General features: G+C 43.5%; 1 protein-coding gene across 2 annotated transcripts in view; it reads left to right on the forward strand.

Moving 5' to 3' along the window:
* Window positions 1-19,797, forward strand: part of SEMA3B (semaphorin 3B) — a 68,168-nt gene that overhangs the window by 2,845 nt on the left and 45,526 nt on the right. Inside the window, exon 1 of one of the 2 annotated variants that reach the window (XM_081900282.1) lies at window positions 13,498-13,972. The exons of the other annotated variant lie outside the window; for it this stretch is intronic. The gene's annotated coding sequence lies outside the window, so the exon portion shown is untranslated. Of the gene's footprint in view, window positions 1-13,497; window positions 13,973-19,797 lie in introns of those variants that run through there. 2 annotated transcript variants of the gene reach the window in all.

The following is a 19,797-nucleotide window of genomic DNA, read 5'->3' on the forward strand; positions in this document are numbered from 1 at the left end:
ATTTGCTTCTAAGTAGGTTGTGCAATGCATATGAAATTCAAATCGCCCTTAAAAAAGCTTGGACTTTGGGTTCTAGTCCAAGTTGTGAGATGGGAACGTATCCTAATCTGGAAGCAAGGGTAATCCTGGGTGTACTTCTAAGCAGTGCTTTTTTCCTAGAAAAATAGGTGCCGGTACCCACCATGAAGTTGTTACAGTAAGTGCCACACTTTTTAACAACAAAAAGAGGTGCTGGTACTGAGTATTCTTGAGTACCCCCTGAAAAAAGCACTGCTTCAAGGTACAGTAATGAGCAAATTTAGTGATTTTGAAAAGAATGACACACAGTGTACAAAAATTCTTAAATTCTGTTCTCAAGGCTCAGATGTCCCTGTTCTGATACAGTGGTACCTCAGGTTACATATGCTTCAGGTTACACATGCTTCAGGTTACACACTCCGTTAACCCAGAAATAGTACCTGGGGTTAAGAACTTTGCTTCAGGATGAGAACAGAAATCGTGCTCCAGCAGTGCGGCGGCCCCATTAGCTAAAGTGGTGCTTCAGGTTAAGAACAGTTTCAGGTTAAGTACGGACCTCTGGAATGAATTAAATACTTAACCTGAGGTACCACTGTATTACATTAAGAAACAATTGATGTTTTAGTGCTTCTGTTTCCTATTCCATCAGTTACTTCCACAATCTCTCCATGACCAGATTTGACATAGAGTACATATGTGGGTGGCGCTGTGGTCTAAACCACAGAGCCTAGGGCTTGCCGATCAGAAGGACGGCAGTTCGAATCCCCGCAATGGGGTGAGCTCCCTTTGCTCGGTCCCAGCTCCTGCAAACCTAGCAGCTTGAAAGCACATCAAAATGCAAGTAGATAAATAGGTACCGCTCTGGCAGGAAGGTAAATGGCGTTTCCATGCTCTACTCTGGTTTGCCAGAAGCGGCTTAATCATGCTGGCCTCATGACCCGGAAGCTGTCTGTGGACAAATGCCGGCTCCCTCAGCCAATAAAGTGAGATGAGCGCCACAACCCCAGAGTCATCCGCGACTGGACTTAACAGTCAGGGGTCCCTTTACCTTTACCTTACATATGCGATAGAGAGCTGTGATCAGTTCTGGCTCCCTGAAAAGTAGTCCTGTTTTCAAACTTTTGTTTATCGCTTCCACACAAACAGGATATGACAAATCTGGTCTCACAGATTATGCAGACTAATAAACTGTGTCAGTACCTGCCTGGCAGAAGTGGCAAAAAATAATTTTCCACACATGTTAAAGAGAAAACTTCTGTTCCTGTTCTCTGAATTTTAAAAATATGGACTTTAATATGGACTTTCCCCAGCCAGTATTGTGTAGTAACAGAAAAGTTATTTCTTCTTGTACCTAAAGTGGTAGTTTATAACTACAAATTTCTACTTGGCGTAGTTTCTCAGCTAAGCTTAACTGTGTACAATATTGTTATTTCATCTCATGGTGGTGTTAGAGATTCTTGAGTGCAGGAATGTACTCAAGAATTAATGTCTGCTAGTGGGTTTCAGGGTGCTGGAATGTAATGAAGGATGAACTGTGTTTTGGGGAGACGTGGGCCATAGTAACAACTTCCAGAATGTTTTAACTTCCAGTCTGTTGCTGCAAAACAAGTCTTGTGGGCACCTTAAAGAGTAACAGATTTATTGTATCATAAGCTTGTTTTTTATTATAAATATACAAAACGTCCATAAAAATATCACAAATGCACCACGTATAAACATTACCGATAAGGGTCTTGGGTTGCATAAGCTTTCATGGACTAAATAGCATGGTCACTCGTCCATGAAAGCTTACGCTACAATAAATCTGGTGCCACAAGAGTCTTTGTGGTTTTGGAATACGGGTTGTAGAATGGAGCTATTTCAGGTTTCAGAAAGAATCTGTTTTTAGCCTTGTTGGGCTGAGCACTTGAATGTGGCATTCTAAAGCATGGATACCAGTTAGCTAGAATAGTGCAAAAACACCATCACAATTTCTGCCACTCACTGATCATCCTCAGAGCACATGGCCTAATATCTAACCTTGCCCCCATTGGTTTCAATGGGAGAGATACAAATAAGCATGCACTGAATTCTTCTGTTTAAATAAATGTGACTTGGAAGTTCTAAACTGTGGCTGCACTTCAAGCTTACTTCACCCATATCTGACAGTGCTTTGGTTCTGGATGAGGCCGTGCAACCTAAAAGCATGCACCTCTTTCGACTTCTGCTTTAATCCTATGCCCACTTACCAGGGAGTAAGCCCAATTGAACTCAAAGGGACAAATTACTGAACAGACTTGTCTAGAATTGTACTGTAATTAAGCAGGATCCATATAGGCACAACATCTCAAGTATTTGCCTTCATCCTAGCTGAAGGACATAGAGCCACATGGGTGAAACCAGCACAAGGGAATTTTCTGTGGGAGAACTCTTAGACCCGCCTCTTGAAATTCCTCCGTCAAAGGATTCACATCAGTTGTCTGTGAAACTGTTTCACCTGCGTTATCTCTGCATGAGTTTTATCTGTGCCTAAATGACTCCAAGCATGATAGTTCCCACAACAAAACTTTCCAGGCGGTTTCTTTACATGCTGATGCATGTGGGATGCTTTTTCTTTCTACTCTTCTGAGAGAAGAGAGGCAAGATCTGTCTGTCTCCTATCTCTGTTCCTTCATCACCACACAGAGACACGAATAATCATGAGGCAGGAATGCATTGTGCAGACAGAGGAGGCCAGCATACACAACTGTGGTCTGCATAACAAGATTTAGTGTACTAATATGTTTTTTGAATTGTACATAAATGAAATGACCTGCCCCTGAAGACTCAGAGAAGATCCGCAAAACAGGATCTGGAATACTTTGAAACCGTACATTGTTTAATTCAGGGGTTGGAGGCTAGTGAGGCTTTCCCCCCTCCCTCCCCCAAGGGGGAACTGGCAAAGCTGGCTGAAGTGGGACATGGTTTAAAGGAAACTGCTGGGCTGGATCAGTCTGATTATCCATCTCGCCCAAATCCTGTCTCTAGGGCCTTGTACTCATGAACTGTAGCAGTTAGTGGTAAGGAAACACAACATCTGTGCTATTTGAAGTTGGGGAAGGCTGACCATGTAAATGCTCGAGCCTGCTTATTACAGTGATGTAATAACTTATCTTGTTTCACAGCAGCTAACCACTAGCATGCAATAAAATCAACAGGTCACCTAGATACTTACTTGGGAGTAACCCCCATTGAACTAAGAAATCATTCTGTCTGCAAGTCTGTTTAGAAATGGAAACATACAATGGCCGCTGAACCTTTCACTATACACCTTTGTTGCCTATAGGTAAAGGGACACCTGACCATTAGGTCCAGTCATGACCGACTCTGGGGTTGCGGCGCTCATCTCGCTTTATTGGCCGAGGGAGTTGGCGTACAGCTTCCGGGTCATGTGGCCAGCATGACTAAGCTGCTTCTGGCAAACCAGAGCAGCACACAGAAACACCGTTTACCTTCCCGCCGGAGCAGTACCTATTTATCTACTTGCACTTTGATGTGCTTTCGAACTGCTAGCTTGGCAGGAGCAGGGACCAAGCAACGGGAGCTCACTCCGTCGCAGGGATTCGAACCACCAACCTTCTGATCGGCAAGTCCTAGGCTCTGTGGTTTCACCCACAGCGCCACCCGCGTCCCTTGTTGCCTATAAGACTCTGTTAAATTGTTGCCTATGGGCAGCACCAGATTTAGTGTGGTGCTGGTAGCTCTCCTGCACAGGGGGCCAAGCTGAGAAGGTGCAAAATTGAGAAGATCAACAAGGTCCGCTCTGTTTTGGGGGTACATGAAGTTATCTGTGTGAGTGAGGATATAGGTCAAGAGAAGAAAGTGAGGAATAAACAAACATGGAGGAAATGGGAAGTTCCTATATCCTTGCCATCTTCAACATATTATGCATATTATTATTATTATTATTATTTAAATGACCACGACAAACATGCACATCAGCATGGGGAAGTTTGTGATGCTGTCATGTCATTTGGCTATGCTACATAGGTTATGCTACGTTTGGACTAATCAGCACACAGGTCTGTTATATGGGGAGAGATTCTCCAAGCTCCACTTATCTATCTTTAGTTGGTCCTGACCTTGGCTGTGTGTTTTGCTCAGAGAAGAAGACAGGAGACTTTCACACCGGAACAGGCTACCCACAGCCTAAACAACACACAGGAGCCAAGACAGCAAGAGGGTGAAGTGCTGGGAAGTGTTTACATCTCCCTGCTCCAGAGAGTATGACCTCACTAACTATTCTAAATACGGGAGATAAGGCACTGCTGCTGTTGTTCACCCTTCTCTCAGATAAAATAAGCTGGTGCATGAGGCACCAGAGCATTTCTTGAAGGATACAGGAATACTAGACCAACGTGCTGCTTTAAATAATTGTTCATAACGGAAAAGACAAACAGGTTGGCTTTCAAGAGTTTTCCCCACCCACTTGTCCTCATTTTCCTCAAGTGCTGTCAGCTTCCATGAACTTTTCAATGCTGCCACAAGTGCCCAAATAATAATAATAAAAACTTCCATATAAGAACATCCCTCCGGGCTGCTTGCCAAAGGCGACCAATGACAAGGCCTGCAAGGAAGGATGACCCAACAAACCACTAACATGACTGACTGCCAGCATGTGGATTTGATGACCAGCACCGCTGTGACGGAAACCCATCTCCCAGGCAGGCTGCCAAGTTAAAGAAGAGGCTCAGCTGCTTAGAAATGGGCTCATTTATTTTGTTCACAAATGTGTTCTTAAACTATGGGTTTTTATGAAGTGAATGTAAGCTGCCTTGAGAATTTCCTGCTGAAAGGTAGGATACACAACTGAAATTAAGTAAAGATAAACATCTTGCCCACTGTGTCTCTGGCGTCACATCCGCACCACATTTTAAACATGGTTTCCGCCCAAGAATCCTGGACACTAGCTTGCCCCTTACCAAGCTACAATTCCCAGCACCCTTAACAAACTACAGCTCCCATTACTACCAAGACTAATGAGAGTGGAGAATAGTTACGTATTTTGTTCCTACAACTGTATTGTGTGGAAAGCCGTTATTACTCCTGTTTTTCAAGTAGGAAATAAATACTGAAGTATAACAATGGGATGAAGGCTACTCCAGTGGGCTCTTCTTTCCTTCCCAGGGCAGATGTAAATCTTTATTCATATCCTAAAAGAGATTGGTCAGAAGGGAGTTTCAGTCTCGAGGACCAGTTACCACTTAAGTTTTTTGCAGAGCACTGCCAGTGGAAAACAGAGTTCATGCTGTTTATGTTTATCATGCCAGAAAGCATAAAATCAGTGTTAAGTACGATTGATTCCCAATGGAGAGGGATGCTTCCAGATGACAGCCTCACATCACAAATGGTTCATTCAGTTCTGATTTCACTGTATGTGCAATTGGAATATTAGCTTTCAACACATTTCTGTGTTTCAGTCTTGGATATTCATTGGTTTTCTGCTGACTGCTGTCCACATCAGTGGGAGGAGCCTGACGGAATGTGTACAGAGGTGGGGGGGGGCTGTTCCTATACCTCACTCACTCCTCTTTTGTCCTTCACTGCCTTTTTGTGGACCATGCATGTATGCAGATATTTCTGTACTAGTGCATGCACACATTTATTTATTTATTTATTTATTTATTTATTTATTTATTTATTTATTTATTTATTTATTTTAAAGGAAGGGCACAAAAGTGCAAGAGCAAATGTTACCAAATGTACTTATGTTTCCCATGCTTTCAGGGAGGCAATATCCATATTAGTTTTTTTCTTTTTTTAAAAAAATTAATACTGCAGTTTTGCACAAAGGTGATATTTTTCCCAAGGCTTGCCCCAAAATAATAAAGAGGCCTTGCACAACATCTTGGTATTTTCAATTTAACGAAAATTAAGTCCCCATGTACGTACTGCAGTCCTACTCCCTGAAGTAATCCCCCATGCGTACCTTACCAAGGACTTGTGAGAGCAGCTCTTTCTGACCAGGTTGCTAAAGTTCAAACATGCCTCTAGCACACAGCAGTTGGTGAAAATAAGCATATTCATATATTTTGGGCTCCTGGAAACAAATGGCTAGGTGTGCTCCTAGGTGAGCCCTTGGAAGCAGGGGTGTGGCATTAGAGCCAACCACCAAAATGTCACAATACGTGTGACAAACCACACACACACACACACACACACATGTGCTAATGAGCTTCCACGCTAGCAGTGACTGCAAATGTATAACAAGCTTGTTTTTACTCATCAGATTTTCCATGGTAAGAGGAAATTCCAGATTAAATATATAAAAAGTAGGGGCCAGCATTTGATCATTCATTACAGTGTTGTTTGGATGATGAAAAAATATGACATGCATGAGCAGCACTGATTTCACAATAAACATCCATCTGGAAGCACCTTAGATATGGGAGTCTCTCTTTTGAAATCCCAGAATAACATTACTTTCCATCTTCCACAGCTTTATCTCAAACAGCTGAGAAAGTCACTTTTGCTGTTTACAGAGAGAAGACTAAAGTTTGTTATTTAAGAGCTGAGAAGAGTCTTCTCAGTGGTGCCCTCTCCTCAGTTTATGGAATCTCTACCAAGAGAGGCTTGCCTGGTGTCTATGCTGTTGTTATTAATCACTTTAAAAACAAAAAACAAACTCAAGACTACTTTTTTTAAAAAAAAAGCATATAGTGATGGCCTTTTTTGTGCCAGGCAAAGACGTCAGGAGAAATTCAACATCACCCTATTACAAACGTCCCAGCAGTGCAACCATTTCTGCTTGCCCAACAGAACAATCTCCCCTTTTCTACCCCCTCACAATGTTCTGGGGTTTCTCCCAACTCCCCCCAAAAAGGGGAGCAGTAGAGTGGAAGTCCTAGTGCAGGCTTCTACAGTGAGTTGAATCTGGCCCTTCTGTTATTCCAAGCAGTGCCATAGCTACAGGGGAGGTTGCTGGGTTTTTTGCCCCGGGCAAAGCCTTCAGAGGATCCCACTGAGGCTCCAAGCCTCTCTCTGTGTGTATACAAATGTGTGTGGGTGTCCCAAACTGGGTCTTTGACCCAGTTAAAATAAAGCCTAGTTTCTCCCCTGCTTCCAGTCTTTTTAACATTATTTTATCACTCTTTCATTCTTAATTAACATTATGTCAGACTGATATGGATCTTTTGCCTGCTTTTATTGCGGTTGTGTTGCTCTCAGCTTTACTTTTTTTTACCTCTTATTAGCTGTCCATTTGACTAGGTAATTTTGAGCATAGCTGTAGGGTTTCTAAATTTAATTATGATATGTTCACTGTGTTTTTGTCTTTTATAATCTACTTGGAACTTTTATTGCCCAGAGGACCTATGATTAATAGGATGTAAATAATAAATACAAATACAAATGAATAATACGAATACAAATAAACAGTGACATCATCAGCTGAGCTGGCCGTATAATATGCCCTTGCACCACCACATTATGGATGTTGGCTGAAGTGAGGCCAGTGCAGAGGTTGCCTGGTGTCCTCTTGGCTCTGCTGATAACAGGCAGAAAGGTGGAGAGCACAAAGCACCAGTTGCCTGAAGCTGGACAGCACTTGCTATTCTTGGCAGCACTGGCTGGAAAATTGGAAGCTTCAAAAGAATTTTGTTTTCATTTGTTTGGGAGGCAGCCAAGCATCTGGGAGGCAGCTGAGGAGGAAGAGTGTAAGTGGAGGGAAACCTGTGCAGTTTACTATTTATCTATCAGATATGAATCTCATACTGGCTTTCTCCAGGTGTTGCAATCTATCTCTTCCTATCTCTTGGCCTGGAGCTTCAAGATGTGCTTGTGCTGTCTCCTGTACCTCAAAACATCTCCCTTTCTCTCTTTTCCTTTTTTGAGGCATCTAGTGACCTGTACACTGCATCAGTTCCCACCTGTACGAACCTGTAGATGCACCATATCCTCCCAGCCATTCTAATTATTATTTACAGTATTTACAATATTACATAGAGGATAAGTCTGTCAATGGCTACTAGCCTCCACATCGTGCCTCCACAGCAGGAAGCAGCAATTCTTCTGAATACCAGATTCTGGGAACCATGGGAGGGGAAATTGCTCTTGTGTTCTGGTACTGTTTGCTGGTTTTCCACAAGCAGCTGGTTGGCCACTGTGAGAACAAGCAGTCCATAAAGGACTGCTGCTGCTGCTGACCAGGACTGCCTGCTGGGAGACTGAAGGGCCCTGCCCTGCCTCTCTCCACCTGGCTTGGACAGGGGCCTGACAGGCTCCATAAAGGACTACTGCTGCTGCTGCTGCTGCTACTCCTCGACAGAGAGGGCTCCTTTTAAAAATGGCTTTTAATTTTTATCTATGTCATTTTAAATTGTAATTGATATTAAAGTTGTATTTTTAGCTTTAGATTTTATGATTTCTGTGGAAATTGTTTTCTGTTTGGTTGTGTACCTTTTGATGTGTTTTAGTTTTTTTTAATGATTTTTGTTATATTAGTAATTATGTAAAACTTGACATGTTACAAGCCGCCTTGGGCATTGTTTTAACTATGGAAAGGTGGTATACAAATAAAATGGTGATGATGATGATGATGGACTGGACGGGTCACTGGCATGATCCAGCAGGCCATTATTATATTCTTAATAATCATTATCCAGTGAACTCTGGGCAGTATATAATATATGCCCCCTTTATACCTCAATGCAACCCTATTAACCTTTGTGGTAGGTTAAGTTGAGAAAGTGTCTGGCCAAAAGTCACCCAGTGAGTTTCATGACTGCAGAGAACTGAATCTAGGTTTCCAGAGCCCAACAGTCTAGCCACTACACCACTACCCTCGGTCGAACAAGATTATCCCTATCATATATGCAGGTGGTAATTTATAGAACGGAAATAAGAAAGCCAGCTTTTGAAAAGAAAGCGTCATTCTTCTTCCGTCATTTCTACTGCCACTGCTCACTGGTGTAAAAAAAAAAAAAAGCTGTACTCCCAACCCACTGCAATAATACCTACTTTACTTTATTCATACCTGATAGCTCTTTTTTATGTCAGCTGTTCTTGTGTTGGGAATGTCACATAATTCATGTGCTCTCGCCAAGGCTGCTAGCATAGGATATAGCCATAAATAAAGGAAACCCACTCGTGCCACAATAAATCTGCTAGTGTTTATGGTATCATAAAATTCTCTGTTGGTTTTGCTGCTTGCCAGGTTTCTAATACTGAGTTTTTGTAAACTTGGCAATTCTGGCAGAGTTGTTTTGAAATCTCGCTTTAATCAGTGAAGAATTTTGTACATTAACATTTCACCCATAAACTTGGACTGCGTCTGTTTCTTTATCCTGCTCACTGTGTAGCCATTTCTAATTTGTAGCTGAATTTAAACACCATTCTGAAGCACACCTTCAAATTATACTGATTGTGCTCAAGCCTGATTAAGTTCATTGTGGCCAAAATTAGGATTTGTGAAGAGTTGCGCAACAAAATAAAAATTATACATATATAAGGCTAATATTCTATGCAGAGTTAGCTGGGAGCAAGTCCTACTCAGTTTAGAGACTCTTGCTTCTGAGTAAGCCTGCACACAATTTGGCTTCATATTGTGCAATTTACAGACTGTGAAAGAATGCATAATTTCTATCCAGTATTACAGAAATCCCATGAATGTGTTTATTACCAGATTTTATGAGAATAGTTTGCTCTCTGCTGCACCAATTAACTGCTTTCTTAACATAGGCCTGTTTCACACATAACACTAAGCCGTAGTTTGTTTAACAAACCATGAATTAACTATGAACTGTCCCACAATCAAATAAACCATAGTTTGTTTCTCTAAGGCTTTAACTCCTCTTGCCTCATGCTTTTGTACCTTGATGAGTGACTGGGGTGGGACAGCCAAACAAATCAGGGTTAATGAAGGTTGCCAGGTGTACACATGTTAGCAAGCCATAGCTAAACAAAGCAAGATTCATAAGCCAACAATACATCATGCCTTCAGTTCAAAGTTCGTTGGCAATTCACATACTATAGCCACTGGGCAGGGTTTTGGACAAACAAACAAACTGTGGTTAAATTAACCACAGCCCAGAGCTATACAGACTAGAGAGTCTTAACTTTTCTGCTGATGCAACTAGCCCATTTTAAAACATGCTAGTAGCTGGAGCATCTTTTGAGCAGAGGCAGTTTTAATTTCTTGAGGCAACTTTTCACTGCTTGAAAAGTTCCCAGTAAGCAACGTTTGTTTGCTTATATAAAGGACAGACAAAAGGAAGCACTTATTCACAAAATGATTGTGGTTTTCACTGCCAGAAGATGTAGTGATGTCCAGTAGCTTAGATGGCTTTAGAAGTGGAGTAGACAGACTCATGCTGTATATCAGTGACCACTAGTCTTGATGATGGTAATATGCTACCTCCTGTTTCATCTGTTACTGAGGATAGGGGTACAGCAACAACGGCAACAAAACATTTGAGCAATCTGATCATATTTTTCTTTAAATAAAACAGATGTAAATTGAATATCTGTAATGCTGCTATGTGGATTGGTTTTCTCGTGGATTAAACATTACTCATGTCAGACTGAATTGCAGTTGAGGAAGGCACTTAAGTATGCATAGTTGCCAGGTCTTCCTTTGGCAAAATTATTGACTTCATCAGCTCTTTAAATTCCTACCATAGGTTTGATTTCAAACGAAGCACAATTTGCAACAACAGCTGTTTCTTCCAACGTCAGTGAGAACTATGGAGGTCATGTCAACTGAAAGCCCCTGGCTTTCTTTGTGGTAGCTCCTACCCTTTGGAATGCTCTGCAATACCCACCCTTGGTTATTTTGGAGGCACCAGCCACAGAGGGCACCTGACATTTGTTAAAAACACAACCATTTCCCCCATTAGTTCTAGTTCCAGTCCTCCTATATTTTTGATGACACCTGTGGCGTTCCTTTTTAATATAAGATGACTTCAGTGTCTTTCTTTATGTTGTACACAGCTTTGGGGGTTTTCTGTGGTAAGCTATATACAAGTTTTTCTAAATGAATAGATAAAGGCTGCACTCATATGCACATTTATTCATAAAATTCATTGGGTCTTGCATAAGTTTTGGCTGCATGTGAGATAAAGCTATGTTGCAACCCATCACGAGTCTTTAGGGTAGGTCTTTAGGATAGGCCAACTGTCATTGTTTTTATGATATGTTTACAAGTGAGACTTGCAATAAAATGCTGCAGTGTAATCTCATCTCTAAGCATGAACCTGCCAGCCATGCTCTCCTCTGGCAGGCCATTCCATTCTCTCCCTCCCTGCTCCATTTTCTATTTTTATTTTCCAATTGACATCCGTCAATCAACATTTTTTGGTTACTGAGCATGCTTAGTAACCAGGGAATATTTTTTGTTTTTTGTTTAAATGTGCTTCTACAAACCCCCAAGTACAAGCTGATGCCTTCCTAATTTCTCAGTGGCGCTGTTTTCCCTCCATTTCTATCGGTACTCACCACCCGAGTTCACTATTACAGGGAGTTCTCATTACACAGTTAGCAGGCTCAAGTTAGGCATTTCATCTACAAGGCAATATGACCTGCAACTTTGACTATAGATGCCAAATGACATGCTTGAATCTGTGGTGTCTGCCATAGTCATAAAACCGCTTCCGTGTCAAAATCATCTGGGAATTGCATATGCATCTATTTTAGTAAAAATAGATGCATATGCACCCCAAAGTCACAACTATCTGCTGCTTCCCAATGCATATGTACTGCATAGGTATGCATTACAGCAGATGCATGGTTTTTAATGCCCCCCCATGTCTCACTGCTGAGGGGGTAGTCAACAGAAACAAAAGGTGACACTAAATAATTGCATGGCTTTGTTACCTCCTTATGCATTGGAGAGTACCTTCTCTCTCTCTCTCTCTCTCTCTCTCTCTCTCTCTCTCTCTCTCATATACCACCCTACACGAAAGAGGATAGCTGGAAACACTATATAAAAGTGGGTTATACATACTCACATCTGTATATATAGAGTATATACTCACTATATATAAAGTATATGTAGATATGTAGAAAGACACACACACCGCCCAATAATTCATTAATAAACAAGCCAGCATATAGTCTATAGCCCTCTTGATTCCCAGCAGCTGGGAAAGACTTCAGTTTTTAAAATCAAGTTGCATTCTGGTAGCTGAGCAAAGGAAAGCCACAGGCCCTTGGGGGGAATCGCCAGCCAGTAACCTGTTCTACAAGATGCTGGGAGTGGGGGAAGTGAGCAACCCCGCTGTCCAAGAAAGAGTGGGAGGCAGAGAGAATGCCTTACAGTAAGAGCTGGCTGGACTAGCAGCCATGAACTTTCCCAGAACCCCATGCTAAAGACTGCGCCTCTGTTAGCAGACTGCAAGGTCATAAAGGGCCTTGCAGCCTGTTCCACCCTCCTTGCTCTTGCAAAGGAGGCCCAAGAATGGACAATAGAAATAGCAAATACTGGGGTCATGGAGCTGTAGCAAAAGGAGGCCCTTCTGGGAGCAATATTGCTTGGATGTGTGCACCTCCTCCACCCCTCGCTGCCAGCAGTGGAGCAAAGGGACAGGTGTGAGACAGGAGCTTAGGATCACAAATGAGGGGGGTGGGGTGGTATAAAAATGGCCTGACTAAAAAACAAAACAAAACCCTGAGGGGTAACATCCCAACCAGAGAAGCTGGAAGGGCTGAACACTCCCCAGGTGCCCTGTGTGTCGCATCCTGCCCCCCTCCCCCATGGTGCCTCCACAAGCTTCACTTGGGTGGTCTATATGGCGTGCCTGTATTAAATATTCATACTGATTTAACATTTGTGTTTTTATTGCTTCTTTTATTTCTTATAATACATGTTTTATTGCAGTACGGTTTGAATTCTAAATACAGTGGTACCTCGGGTTACATACGTTTCTGGTTGAATACGCTTCAGGTTACACTCCGCTAACCCAGAAATAGTACCTCGGGTTAAGAACTTTGCTTCAGGATGAGGGCAGAAATTGTGCTCCGGCGACGCAGCAGCAGCAGGAGGCCCCATTAGCTAAAGTGGTGCTTCAGGTTAAGAACAGTTTCAGGTTAAGAATGGACCTCCAGAATGAATTAAGTACTTAACCCGAGGTACCACTGTACCTCTTCTTTTTTTTGCAAGCCCTTGAAGAAGGAAGCTTGGGCATAGCATCCAGGGTCGCAACTCAGTTCAACTCAAGAGTAGACCCATTGACATTAATGAACCTCGGTTAGTCCTGTCCGTTAACATCAATGGGTCCACTCTGGCGTAGGCCTAGCATAGGCTACAACCCCAACTCATGGAAGAGGTGGCTAACTTCACTTGGAGAGCAGTGAATTTACTGCCAGTATCATGGCCGGATCTAACCATCCAAAAGAGTGAGTATCCTTCCGGTTTTCCGGGGCCCGCTCCCGTGGAGAGGAGCGACAGGCAAGACCACGCGGGTGGGCGCGGGCACGTGGGCGAGGGCGGCGGCTGACCCTCCGCAGCCCCGGGCGGCCCGCTTCTCCCGATCGCGACTGCTTGCTGTTTCTTCGGCTTCTGCTGGGCGTGGGCCCCGCGCTCCGCTCCTGCCTTTCTCCTCTGCTGGCTCCCGGCATTGATCGACGCCCCACCCAGGGAGTCTTCAACTCTTGACGCCTGCGGGAGCCACTTCGGATCCGCCGCTCGAGCCAGCTCCACCCCTTTGGGTTGACTCGCCGGCGCTGCGGGTTGGAGAGAGTTAGAGCGGGGAGAAGCCGGGCAGCCCCTCGCTCCTCAGCCAGCCACGGGAGAGGGAGACACCAGCCGCAGGGAACGAACACCCCGCGGGGGACTGCGAGGATCTGACCCCCAGAATTTAGCCGGATCTTACCCTCCATCGGGACTGGCGGCGAGACTCCGGAGAAGCGCTTCCCCCTCCCCAGCACCCGGCTCGGAGCGCCCCCCTTCGGCGGCAGCAGCGGCAAGGAAAGAGAGGGTCGTCCCGAGCTGGAGAAGCAGGTGAGTTTCGCTGCGTTTTCCCTTCCGCGCCGTCTGTGGTTGGAGATGTGTCGCTAGACTAGAGCGCCCTTGCAACTTTGCAGGCGGGTTGGGGCTGATCCGGGCCAAGCTTGAGCGAGGACTTTCCTGTGTTGTGACATTAGATTGCGCTTCGCGGAAGATCTTCTCTGCAGTCCCCTAGTCCTCATGGAGGAGAAGCGGAGGCGAGAAAGGCAGTTGTTCCCACAAGTTGCTTGCCAGGAAATGTTTAGTTTGCACTTTGCAGGAATCGTACACACACCCACAGTGTGGACACAGTCTTTTGACCCTCTTTCTGCCCTTGGCAGGCATCGCTAGATCACAGCAGAATCACTCCATACTCTGATGAACTCTTTAATGATCATCTCATTTAATGATGGCACAGGCAAAGGGGTGGTGATAAGGGGTGCCCCTGTTTGGTTTTGGTGAGCTAGTGTATGCAGAAGACTCTGATTCCTTAGAAGACTCTAAGGAATACAGTGGTACCTCGGGTTAAGTACTTAATTCATTCCGGAGGTCCGTTTTTAACCTGAAACTGTTCTTAACCTGAAGCACCACTTTAGCCTATGGGGCCTCCCACTGCTGCCGCTCCACCGGTGTACGATTTCTGTTCTCATCCTGAAGCAAAGTTCTTAACCTGAGGTACTATTTCTGGGTTAGCGGAGTCTGTAACCTGAAGCATATGTAACCTGAAGCGTATGTAACCCGAGGTACCACTGTATATGAGACCTGGAAGAGAGTTCAGCTCTTGTAAAGTGATTATGAATCTACACAGTTGTGAACTGGATGAAAGGTTAAGGTCATTCATTGTCGCCTTTACACCCAGACAAAACATTCCCAACATGTAAGGTTTGAAGGAGCTAGCATTAAAACCAGGGCTCTTGAATTTTGTAGCCCTGAAAGGGGCACAGTAGAAGGCACAACTAGAAAGCCATACTCTCCCTGCAAATTAATGCATTACTTCTGAAAGAGCAGTAGGGATTTTTTTGGGGTATCCACTGTGGCCGAGAGAAAGAGGACCAGGTCTCCTCCTGCTGGTGACTCATCACCAGCCATTGGCTATCATCACATGGAAGAAAAGATGGAAAAGGCAAAGTTGAACACTCTATTCTCGTGCAATCAGTCTCTGACTGCAGCTCTAAATGTGCACTAAGTTCTTAGAAGCCTTTTTTTAGGAGAATGACTGTATATTTCTGGAGTCAGCACTTCTCTCTGCAAAGCCACTGGAGCCAGCCTCAGTGGAAGGAGGCCAGACCCCTGCGGGAGAAGACGGGCATATTATTTTGGGAAGGGGGTTTGGAGGGATATAGAATTTGCTTCCTTCCTCTCCTTGTGTTAGCATTATATTTAATTTTCTGTATCATTATAAACTCGGAAGGCCTGGCATTAGAAACTGATGTGGCATTGCTGGGTCAAAATCAATTACAGTTGTTATTATAGTAGCTTTCCTGGGTTATAACTTTCATATGTGATTGGTGCATAGAGCTATTGGGAAAAGACAGATGTGTTGAGTCTGAGAGGTGTTTGAGTCGGGACCCAACCTATTCCTGCAAGTTGTTTTAACTTTTTTAAATACTGAATTTTAAACTACTGTAACCCACTCTGGGACCTCCTGGTGAAGGGCTAGTAATATATGTAATAATAAATATGTAAATAAATAAACAAACCATCTAGTGCAACATTCTTCTGAGCCAGATCATCTTCATAGAAACTTAGAATTGTAGAAGTGGAAGGGACACCAAGGATCATCTAGTTCAACACCCTGCAATTCAGAAATTTCATCAAATAGGAAATTCAGAAGCAGAACATCCTCATGAGATGGCTTCTCCAAGCCTTTGCAATTGGTTTCATTGTCAAAACTGCTCCCATTGGTGCTCCTCTGGGGGCTGCTAGTGGGGGCGCAACACACACAGCTTTTTTTAACCTGCTATTTGTGCAAGTCTGGTCTATCAGAAAACATGTATCTCATTTTTTTAATGGCTGCATGCACAGGTAAACAAATACCTGCATTCATGCACACAGTGGACTTCAGGTTTCTAGAAATTAGGGAATGTGAGGAAGTACTAATTGAAGGGATAGCAGCACACACTGCAAATATATCCTACCAAGCACTGCCCACTAGTGTGGATGGGGAACATTGATTCAATTGAAAATGTGTGGGCAGATGTGCACAAGTGTGCACATGAAAGAATCAGATCTGTCTGGCCTATATGCACATTAGCACTCTGGTGCATACACAGCCTGAGAGATCTTAAGTATTTGAAGAGTGCTACCATGAACACACACACACACTGTCACCCCTCAGTCTTTTCTTCTCGATGCTAAATGTACCTGGTTCCTTCAACTTTTCCTTCTAGGACTTATTTTTTCATACCACTGACTCTCTTCACTGCCCTCCTTTGAACCCATTCCAGTTTGCCTATATTCTTCTTAGAAATGGACACAGTACTCCAGGTGAGGTCTTATTCTTGAGGGTGAGGTCCTACTAGTGCACAATGTAGCAGAAACATTACATCTTGTGACTTGGACGCTATAGCTAAATTAATGCAGTCATCTTAGTCTCTATTTGCTGCTGCATACATGTTCAGCTCATGGAATCAGCTACAATTCTGAGATCTTTTTCATATATGCTACTGCTGAGCCAAGGATCTCCCATCCAGTACCTCTGGAATTGGGTTTAGGGTTGCTGTCGTTTCTGCCCAAATGCAGAACATCTCATTTGTCTCTGTTGACCTTTGCTTTGTTAGTTTTGGTTTCCTGTGTGTTTGGATTTTTTATTTTATTTTTTGTGCATTTTAAATTTATACCCTTATGAATTAAACAGCTAAAGGATCTACTCATGTTTAATTTCAGCTAGTATAAAAAGGCTAAACATGGGTTTAGGCTGCCTGCATCAGGATTTCTTCATGCACTAGCAAACTCCAGTTCAGTCTCCATATGCCTAATATGGGCAAGTTCATGGGGTCCACAGGGTGCTCCTTTATAACGCAGAGCATTGCATAACAGAAGCTGAGTCGGTGCTGCATAGTTTGTTCTGCTCCCAAGATTTGCTGGAGGGCACCTCCTTTTTATCTCTGGAGAGGATGGAGGCGGGAGCATTGCCTTACCAGCTGACTTGTGTTCTCCTTGTCACCCAGTCCATGTACAGTAATAAACTTTTAGAGGCTTCAAGCAGTTTCTCTGGCTTTGCTTCCTTCCCTGGCAGTATCATAGCATCGAGTCCTTTAAAACACCAGTGTGTAGATTTCAAACTGAGTTGCAGAGAAAATAAATCTCTCTTCCCATTAGTGATGGTGATTTGAAAAGAAGCATCACTGATAGAAATGTAAGCCCTGGCACTATAGGGCTGCTTCGCATGGCATGTTAAACAAAACCTTGGTTTAGCAGGACTATGCAAGCTTGTGGGATTTGGGGGAGGAACTCTTAGGTGCTTTGCTGCTCCCTGTGTTGAGCAGAACTAAAACTTGCAGCCGCCTAGAGGATCTAGCTGGCCCATGAGGCCATTTTCCCCAAACCATGTCCATGTGTCCATCAGATTATGTCACTGGGTGATGTCAGCTGATTGGTGGGGACATGGCTCAATTCTGCTGGATGCTGCAGACCACTGCAGCCAGCAGAATTGAACCCTTCTCTCACCAGCTGCTGGACACTGCGTTTTGAGAGTGCTCCCTGAGAGGACTGCATTGGCGAAGCAGACTCTTGTTCCATCCATGCTGCTCAGCTTTGTCAGGTGGGTGTCATGATGTCATATGATTGACAGTTGGCCAGCAGGGGTGATGGGAATTAGAGATCAGACCCACCAGGCCAAAAACATTCTGGCTTAGCCATGAGGACCAGAAAAATGCAAAACTGCAGCAAGCTGCTCTTCAGGAGCCCATAGGGTCTTGCTAAGCCAAGGTTTGGCTCACAGTGTCATGTGAACCAGGCCAATGCAGTGGTGGACCTCAGGGTTTCAAATTTCAATGTTGCCTTGTGTGGTGCCAAAATTTGGCCCCCTCGACCTCTTGCTTTCCATTCTACATCATAGTTGTAGCGACCCCTGCTGACCCCCCCAAGGCTCCGTGCCCAGAGTGGCCGAACTAGTCGTGCTCCCCTAAATTTGCCTTTGAACATAACTTTGGAGGGGTCGTTCTGTTATCAGCATAAGATCTGCCAATTAGGACATGTTGAATTTGCCAAAATGTTACTTGGAATGATACCAAAGTTCCGTCTTTCTACAGACCTCAGGAATGTCACAGAAAGGTCCAAGGAAGGGCAAATCACAGAAGTCTGAAGGCCAGAGTTGCTTATGCATGCAACTGTGTCTTATTTTTGGTATAGAAGAGACGTGGCTGTGGTTGATATTTTGGCCTTCAGGGTTCAGAAAGCAAAAATATGTCAGCCTACCCTATTCCAAGAACATCTTCCAGTCAAAGTCTTGTAAATATGAAGAAAACATAATATTCCTAGAATGTTGCACTGTGTCTGTCTGTGTGAAATAGTTGTACTGCTTAGCAGTCACAGTTCCCTTCTCTAGTCCAGGGATGGAGAATCTGTGGCCCTAGTTCAGCAACATCTGGTTTAGAGAAGTAAATTCCAGCAACACCTGGAGAGTCCAAGGTTCCCCATCCTTCTTTCAGAGGCAGTGATAAACAGGGACATAGACTGTGTCCAAATTTTTTGCCATCATGATAAATATGATGCCTCTTTAATGTTTGATGTTTTACTATGGTTTTATAGTTTGTTGGAAGCCTAGTCACATAGGCAGGGTATTACTACTACTACTAATGAGTGGAATGACACTGACTGTTAAGGCTAACACCAACGTTTCTCAGGGGTCTTTTCCTTCCTGCGTACTTTCTTTCACCAGCAAATGAATTCAGTTCAAGTAGGGAAGTAAATATTATTAGTTATTTTCTCCTTCTGTAAAACCGATTTGTTATTGTCAGAGCCATGCTAAAGTCATCAATATTCTGTGTCAAGGGAACCCACATTCTCTCCACTAAGAAAAAGCAAATTCTGCAATCTGTAAAAATTAGGCAGATTTTTGCCTATTTTATAAAAGGGAGTGAAATGATGTCATGTATCATATAGGTACCCGTGTTGGTCTGCCATAGTCAAAACAAAAAAAAATTCCTTCCAGTAGCACCTTAAAGACCAACTAAGTTATTTCTTGGTATGAGCTTTCGTGTGCATGCACACTTCTTCAGATACACTCTGAAGAAGTGTGCATGCACACGAAAGCTCATACCAAGAACTAACTTAGTTGGTCTTTAAGGTGCTACTGGAAGGATTTTTTGTTTTGTTTTGACGATGTCATGTATGACCTAGTTCATGTTCTTGCATTGGGGGTGGACTTGATGACGCTCAGGATCCCTTCCAACTCTACAATTCTATGATTCCATATGTCCTTACCCTATACTACCAATCATTAGGCACTATACAAGCTTATTCAAAAGCAAACCCCACTTCGTTCATGGGACCTCTGTTCAGTATTCTCTGGATTGCAGCCTTAGCCACAGATCTGGCTCATGATGGTTCCCCACATACTGTATTTCAAGTTTGTGGGCAAGAGCTGCTGCAAAGTGGGCAAGAGAAATGGGCTGTGAAGTTCCTGGTTCATTAGCAACTTATAACCAACTTGCTAACTTGCTTATTCTGTTAATGAAAAGATGTGGAATTGGGCACCTAAGAAGAACTTGCACCAAATGGTGTATGTATATTGAGCTCTGCAATGCGTTTGATCTGAGCTGTGATTCATTGTGCCAAATTTCCAAATCAAACAGAGGAGTCTTGCAGTTTGGTCTCTACTGGGTTAATGTTTTTGA

This window comes from Podarcis melisellensis (genome assembly GCF_964234715.1).
Source record: "Podarcis melisellensis genome assembly, chromosome: 2".
Taxonomy (NCBI): domain Eukaryota; kingdom Metazoa; phylum Chordata; class Lepidosauria; order Squamata; family Lacertidae; genus Podarcis; species Podarcis melisellensis.